The sequence below is a fragment of the Oncorhynchus gorbuscha genome, linkage group LG14, assembly GCF_021184085.1.
Source record: "Oncorhynchus gorbuscha isolate QuinsamMale2020 ecotype Even-year linkage group LG14, OgorEven_v1.0, whole genome shotgun sequence".
In the NCBI taxonomy this organism is placed as follows: domain Eukaryota; kingdom Metazoa; phylum Chordata; class Actinopteri; order Salmoniformes; family Salmonidae; genus Oncorhynchus; species Oncorhynchus gorbuscha.
Window position 1 is genome coordinate 8,914,833 of NC_060186.1, and position 9,092 is coordinate 8,923,924.

A 9,092-nucleotide genomic window follows, 5' to 3' on the forward strand; every position below is an offset into this window, starting at 1 on the left:
TCTCTCTCTTTTGGCTCCTGACTACTCTGCCACCACGGTTGGGGTTGTTTCTGCAGCTCTGAGTGCAGTGTGTTGGAGAACAACTGGGCCACATTACTTTACAAAGCAGCTGTCACTCCATTAAAATGACTGTAGGCTTAGACTGTGTTCCAGCCATTAACAGCTCTCTTTCCACTCTTCACTTATTTCACTTTGTGGCCACTGTCGGGAAATACTCAGTAGGTCAAGAATGAAGTGTCATTGCATTACAAGTACATCCTTTTATAGCAGGTAAGTACACTTAACAGCTACATTGACTGGCTTCCATCTTGTTTTGGTCTATAGTATCAAGTCCCATTCAGGTGAGTGGTAACAAGGAAAGGATATCAATTTGAGTATTGGAACGCAGTCGTGTCTGTTACCCTCTGCCCATGTTATTAGTCACAAAATGAATCCTTCAGACAAATAGGTATGGATGTATCTCAATGGTCTCAAGTATCGTCACCCTTCAAATACAGTGGGTGAAAAGCAATATGGCTATTGCTTAATTACAGTTTTTTACGATTGCTTACACACTAAAATGGAACTTTTCCCACAATTAGCAAAACCTTACACTCAAGGAGCAAAACACAAGGCTAGATTTGCACAACTGTAAGCACATTGTCAGCTTCACACTATTTGCAAAACATTACACACAGTGATTTGCAAAACACTAAACACACTTGTATACATCAGACACAGAAGTATATCATGATGTCACTTTCTTGCAATTCCAAAGCACTGACTGTGAAATTACCACACCTATGAGCCAATCTGTTAAACACAGCCATCAGGTGCACAAACACATGACTGCTAAATTGTAGACACACCAATCAGGTTTAAGCACTATACAAATGCAGCAGGTAGTTTCACCTGCCTTCAACCAAAATGGAAGGAGTCAGAAGAGTGAGGGTGAGAGGAGGAGTACACAGAGGAGGAGAAGGAGGTAAAGGAAGAGGCCGAGCCAGAGGTCGAGGAAGACCTGAAGCAGGAGGAGAACGTGCACAAAGAAGAAGAGGACCAAACTTATCAAATGACATTCGTGCAACACTAGTGGACCATGTTGTGAACCACGGATTGACGCTGAGGGAGGCTGGACTGAGAGTTCAGGCAAATCTTAGCAGATATACAGTGGCATCTGTCATAAGGACTTTTAGACAGGAAAACAGGTAGAAGATCTGTCTACAGTTACAGTAATCAGCTGCTTATTGTCAGCACCATATCAGCACTTGTGATACCGCTTCCTGTGACATTGTACAGTAAGTTACACGTATTATTCTCTACATAGGATTGGGGGTCGGGAACGACAAGGAGGAAGGGGGCCCATATTCACGCAAGAACAAAAGCGAGAGATAATAAACATGGTTTTGGCCAATAATGCTATCAGGCTCAGAGAACTACAAGCCAACATTATCTGTCACCATGCCATTTTCAATAATGCTATCAGGCTCAGAGAACTACAAGCCAACATTATCTGTCACCATGCCATTTTCAATAATGCTATCAGGCTCAGAGAACTACAAGCCAATATTATCTGTCACCATGCCATTTTCAATAATGCTATCAGGCTCAGAGAACTACAAGCCAACATTATCTGTCACCATGCCATTTTCAATAATGCTATCAGGCTCAGAGAACTACAAGCCAATATTATCTGTCACCATACCATTTTCAATAATGCTATCAGGCTCAGAGAACTACAAGCCAACATTATCGGTGACCATGCCATTTTCAATGATGCTATCAGGCTCAGAGAACTACAAGCCAACATTATCGGTGACCATGCCATTTTCAATAATGCTATCAGGCTCAGAGAACTACAAGCCAACATTATCGGTGACCATGCCATTTTCAATAATGCTATCAGGCTCAGAGAACTACAAGCCAACATTATCGGTGACCATGCCATTTTCAATAATGCTATCAGGCTCAGAGAACTACAAGCCAACATTATCGGTGACCATGTCATTTTCAATAATGTCCATCAGGGCTCTGTCAACACTGGCACGCATCCTGAAAAGACATCAGGTTCAAATGAAACAACTTTATCGAGTGCCTTATGAGAGGGTCAAACGGCTGCAGCATGAGTATGTGGAGGTTTGTATTGTTCACTTTAGCACTGTGATGTTGTATACTGCACACATGACTGTTTCACATGGACTGTATACTAGTTATATCCTGATCTACACAATCTTGTCTTTCACTGTATTTCAGGGAGTTTTGCAGATGGATGCTGAGGAAATCCTGCATGAATTCATATATATTGATGAGGCAGGGTTCAACCTCACAAAAGCAAGAAGGAGAGGCAGAAATATCATTGGCCACAGGGCTATAATCAATGTCCCAGGGCAATGTGGGGGTAACATCACCCTTTGCACTGCCATTTCACAGCAGAGGGTTGCCCTCTGCCAAAATGAGCCCTTACAACACACCTCACATTCTCACACTTTTGGACCGATTGCACCACATCGTCACATCAGGTAATGAAATGCACCAGATGCAATACACGGTCATCTGGGACAATGTGTCATTCCACCTCTCTGCTTTGGTCCAGAACTGGTTTCAACACCCTCCACAGTTGACAGTACTATACCTTCCACCATACTCTCCGTTTCTAAACCCTATCGAAGAGTTGTTCTCTGCATGGAGGTGGAAGGTTTACGACCTCCAGCCCCAGGCTCAGGTACCTCTCATTCAGGCCAGGAAGGTTTACGATCTCCAGCCCCAGGCTCAGGTACCCCTCATTCAGGCCAGGAAGGTTTACGATCTCCAGCCCCAGGCTCAGGTACCCCTCATTCAGGCCAGGAAGGTTTACGATCTCCAGCCCCAGTCTCAGGTACTCCTCATTCAGGCCAGGAAGGTTTACGATCTCCAGCCCCAGGCTCAGGTACCCCTCATTCAGGCCAGGAAGGTTTACGATCTCCAGCCCCAGGCTCAGGTACCCCTCATTCAGGCCAGGACGGTTTACGATCTCCAGCCCCAGGCTCAGGTACCCTTCATTCAGGCCATGGAGGTTTACGATCTCCAGCCCCAGGCTCAGGTACCTCTCATTCAGGCCATGGAGGTTTACGATCTCCAGCCGCAGGCTCAGGTACCCCTCATTCAGGCCATGGAGGTTTACAATCTCCAGCCCTATTCTCAGGTACCCCTCATTCAGGCCATGGAGGTTTACGATCTCCAGCCCCAAGCTCAAGTACCCCTCATTCAGGCCAGGAAGGTTTACGACCTCCAGCCCCAGGCTCAGGTACCCCTCATTCAGGCCAGGAAGGTTTACGATCTCCAGCCCCAGGCTCAGGTACCCCTCATTCAGGCCATGGAGGTTTACGAACTCCAGCCCCAGGCTCAGGTACCCTCATTCAGGCCAGGAAGGTTTACGATCTCCAGCCCCAGGCTCAGGTACCCCTCATTCAGGCCAGGAAGGTTTACGATCTCCAGCCCCAGGCTCAGGTACCCCTCATTCAGGCCAGGAAGGTTTACGATCTCCAGCCCAAGGCTCAAGTACCCCTCATTCAGGCCAGGACGGTTTACGATCTCCAGCCCCAGGCTCAGGTACCCTTCATTCAGGCCATGGAGGTTTACGATCTCCAGCCCCAAGCTCAAGTACCCCTCATTCAGGCCAGGAAGGTTTACGACCTCCAGCCCCAGGCTCAGGTACCCCTCATTCAGGCCAGGAAGGTTTACGATCTCCAGCCCCAGGCTCAGGTACCCCTCATTCAGGCCATGGAGGTTTACGAACTCCAGCCCCAGGCTCAGGTACCCCTCATTCAGGCCAGGAAGGTTTACGATCTCCAGCCCCAGGCTCAGGTACCCCTCATTCAGGCCATGGAGGTTTACGATCTCCAGCCCCAGGCTCAGGTACCTCTCATTCAGGCCATGGAGGTTTACGATCTCCAGCCCCAGGCTTAGGTACCCCTCATTCAGGCCATGGAGGTTTACGATCTCCAGCCCCAGGCTCAGGTATCCCTCATTCAGGCCAGGAAGGTTTACGATCTCCAGCCCCAGGCTTAGGTAACCCTCATTCAGGCCATGGAGGTTTACGAACTCCAGCCCCAGGCTCATGTACCCCTCATTCAGGCCATGGAGGTTTACAATCTCCAGCCCCAGGCTCAGGTACCCCTCATTCAGGCCATGGAGGTTTACGACCTCCAGCCCCAGGCTCAGGTACCTCTCATTCAGGCCAGGAAGGTTTACGATCTCCAGCCCCAGGCTTAGGTACCCCTCATTCAGGCCATGGAGGTTTACGATCTCCAGCCCCAGGCTTAGGTACCCCTCATTCAGGCCATGGAGGTTTACGATCTCCAGCCCCAGGCTCAGGTACCCCTCATTCAGGCCATGGAGGTTTACGATCTCCAGCCCCAGTCTCAGGTACTCCTCATTCAGGCCAGGAAGGTTTACGATCTCCAGCCCCAGGCTCAGGTACCCCTCATTCAGGCCATGGAGGTTTACGATCTCCAGCCCCAGGCTCAGGTACCCCTCATTCAGGCCATGGAGGTTTACGATCTCCAGCCCCAGGCTCAGGTACCCCTCATTCAGGCCATGGAGGACGCCTGTGACCAAGTCGACGCCGCAGCTCTGCAAGGATGGATTCGACATTCAAGACGGTTCTTCCCGCGTTTTCTTGCAAATGACGATATTGCTTGTGATGTTGATGAAATTCTCTGGCCCGATCCAGCTAGGAGAGGAGATAATGTATAGTATGTTTACTGTAGTATTTTCTGTACAATATTGTCAGTTTTTTCAGATAATTTTTTATGGTTGTTGTTGTTGTTATTTACTGTAATTGTAACCTGTACTGGATACAGTATTTTACGTTTGTCTGTTTGCTGAGCTAACAGTGTTATGCACACTACTGTAGTAGCATGAAAATGGGGACATGTTTTGTTGTGATTCTCCATGTTGACATGTTGTCTGATTTGGGTACATGGAGAGAAATAAATGATGTTTTCCTCAGTCTGCAGCTTTGGTCTTGTGTAGTGTTTGTATAGTTGCACTTTCTCTGTGTACTTCATTTACAGCACTCTAATCACTGACACTTAGACTTGCTGAAAGTGTTTTAGGTTGGCAACAGCATTGTGTAACTGGCTCAAAAAGATTGAAATGTGTGTGTTTCGTATGGTAACAAAATATTACTTTTATGAAGTTGTGTATAGTTTTGATAAAAGTGTTCCATTTTGCAAATGATCTGAAGTGTTGTGCTACTTTGGTGTAGGGTTGTGCTAATTGTGTGTAGTGTTTTGACAAACCGGGCCCTGTTTTCAAAATTGTGATTAAACAATTGAAAAAAACTGTAAAATATTTCCTTGCACTAGTCCAGTAGTTCACATGAGTACTGGATGGAATAGAGAAAGGAGAGGAATCTACTCTAGACTATTGAGATACAGCCCTGCCCTCTCTGTCTTGTAATAACTATTGAGATACAGCCCTGCTCTCTCTGTCTTGTAATAACTATTGAGATACAGCCCTGCTCACTCTTGTCATGACTATTGAGATACAGCCCTGCTCTCTCTTGTCATGACTATTGAGATACAGCCCTGCTCTCTCTTGTCATGACTATTGAGATACATCCCTGCTCTCTCTGTCTTGTGATGACTATTGAGATACAGCCCTGCTCTCTCTTGTCATGACTATTGAGATACAGCCCTGCTCTCTCTTGTCATGACTATTGAGATACAGCCCTGCTCTCTTGTCATGACTATTGATATACAGCCCTGCTCTCTCTTGTCATGACTATTGAGTACAGCCCTGCTCTGTCTTGTCATGACTATTGAGATACAGCCCTGCTCAATCTTGTCATGACTATTGAGATACAGCCCTGCTCACTCTTGTCATGACTATTGAGATACAGCCCTGCTCTCTCTGTCTTGTGATGACTATTGAGATACATCCCTGCTCTCTCTATCTTGTGATGACTATTGAGATACATCCCTGCTCTCTCTGTCTTGTGATGACTATTGAGATACAGCCCTGCTCTCTCTTGTCATGACTATTGAGATACAGCCCTGCTCTCTCTTGTCATGACTATTGAGATACATCCCTGCTCTCTCTTGTCATGACTATTGAGATACAGCCCTGCTCTCTCTGTCTTGTGATGACTATTGAGATACAGCCCTGCTCTCTCTTGTCATGACTATTGAGATACATCCCTGCTCTCTCTTGTCATGACTATTGAGATACAGCCCTGCTCTCTCTTGTCATGACTATTGAGATACAGCCCTGCTCTCTCTTGTCATGACTACTGAGATACATCCCTGCTCTCTCTTGTCATGACTATTGAGATACAGCCCTGCTCTCTCTGTCTTGTGAAGACTATTGAGATACAGCCCTGCTCTGTCTTGTCATGACTATTGAGATACAGCCCTGCTCTCTCTGTCTTGTGATGACTATTGAGATACAGCCCTGCTCTGTCTTGTCATGACTATTGAGATACAGCCCTGCTCTCTCTGTCTTCTAAAAACTATTGAGATACAGCCCTGCTCTCTCTGTCTTGTGAAGACTATTGAGATACAGCCCTGCTCTCTCTGTCTTGTCATGGCTATTGAGACACAGCCCTGCTCTCTCTGTCTTGTGAAGACTATTGAGATACAGCCCTGCTCTCTCTGTCTTGTGAAGACTATTGAGACACAGCCCTGCTCTCTCTGTCTTGTGAAGACTATTGAGATACAGCCCTGCTCTCTCTGTCTGGTGATGACTATTGAGATACAGCCCTGCTCTCTCTGTCTTGTGATGACTATTGAGATTACAGCCCTGCTCTCTCTGTCTTGTCATGACTATTGAGATACAGCCCTGCTCTCTCTGTCTTGTCATGACTATTGAGTAACAGCCCTGCTCTCTCTGTCTTGTCATGACTATTGAGATACAGCCCTGCTCTCTCTGTCTTGTCATGACTATTGAGATACAGCCCTGCTCTCTCTGTCTTGTGAAGACTATTGAGACACAGCCCTGCTCTCTCTGTCTTGTGATGACTATTGAGATACAGCCCTGATCTCTCTGTCTTGTGAAGACTATTGAGACACAGCCCTGCTCTCTCTGTCTTGTCATGACTATTGAGATACAGCCCTGCTCTCTCTGTCTTGTCATGGATATTGAGATACAGCCCTGCTCTCTGTCTTGTCATGACTACTGAGATACAGCCCTGCTCTCTCTGTCTTGTCATGACTACTGAGATACAGCCCTGCTCTCTCTGTCTTGTGATGACTATTTGGCCAGTGCTTCTGATTTCCTCCGAAGGCAGAGAGAGATTTACCACCATGTAGATTCACCATGAAATCGGTGGCAGCATCAAGCTGTGACATGAAAGACACATTTGAATCTGGGGCTGCACATGCTTGGCCTACTTTTGATGCCATGGAATATGGGGGGAGCTGCTATATTTTTAGGGCTTACCAACTGGCTGCAGCATGGTGCATGTGATTACGATCAACACACACTTGCACCAACACAGAACACACATATAGCTAGTTGTGTATATTATACAGTAGAAGTCGGAAATTTACATACACCTCAGCCAAATACATTTAAACTCAGTTTTTCACAATTCCTGACATTTAATCCCAGTAAAAAGTCCCTGTCGTAGGGCAGTTAGGATCACCACTTTATTTTAAGAATGTGAAATGTCAGAATAATAGTAGAGAGAATGATTTATTTCAGCTTTTATTTCTTTCATCAAATTCCCAGTGGGTCAGAAGTTTACATACACTCAATTAGTATTTGGTAGCATTGCCTTTAAATTGTTTAACTTGGGTCAAACGTTTCGGGTAGCCTTCCACAAGCTTCCCACAATAAATTGGGTGAATTTTGGCCCATTCCTTCTGACAAAGCTGGTATAACTGAGTCAGGTTTGTAGGCCTCCTTGCTCGCACACGCTTTTTCAGTTCTGCCCACAAATTTTCTATAGGATTGAGGTCAGGGCTTTGTGATGGCCACTCCAATACCTTGACTTTGTAGTCCTTAAGCCATTATGGCACAACGTTGTAAGTATGTTTGTGGTCATTGTCCATTTGGAAGACATATTTGCGACCAAGCTTTAATTTCCTGGCTGTCTTGAGATGTTGCTTCAATATATCCACCTAATTTTCCTTCCTCATGATGCCATCTATTTTGGGAAGTGCACCAGTCCCTCCTGCAGCAATGCACCCCCACAACATGATGTTGCCACCCCCGTGCTTCCAGCACAACATCCTTGACCAGCCAACTGTCCACATTCGGTATGGACTTTGTGTGTGTGACTCTCCCAACACTATTACTTCTCATTCAGTGAGTCAGTCCATGTGTCAGTCAGTCAGTCTCATGGCCACTGTGCCCTATGGGTGTAAATAGCTGTGGGGGAAGGGTTGAGAAAGGCAGCCTAGTGAATTAATGACAGGGGGGCTTATTGGTTCGTGCAGACAGGACCGGCTTCAGTCACTAGGTGGACATCAGTACACGCACGGACACACACACGCACGCACGCACACGCACACGCACGCACGCACGCACGCACGCACGCACGCACGCACGCACGCACACACACACACACACACACACACACACACACACACACACACACACACACACACACACACACACACACACACACACACACACACACACACACACACACACACACACACACACACACACACACACACACACACACACACACACACACACACACACACACACAACCTGACCTGTCTGCGCAGAGCATAATCTCTACACCTTGTGCCATGTCAAGCATACAGGCAACGTGTGACCCACGTTGTCAGAGCATGCTGGGTAGAGGTGCTTTTAAAGACTTCATTTTCACAGAATCCAATAGTCTGTAGAATAGAGGAAGCAGACAAATACCAAACTGCTGTGCTCTGTAACAACTTTCAAAAACAGAGTTTTGTTCAGAGAGGCAACCCGACATCAGAATTCCCCCATGCAGCTCACCAAGGACACCATCTGTTTCTGTCCCATGCAGCTCACCAAGGACACCATCTGTTTCTGTCCCATGCAGCTCACCAAGGACACCATCTGTTTCTGTCCCATGCAGCTCACCAAGGACACCATCTGTTTCTGTCCCATGCAGCTCACCAAGGACACCATCTGTT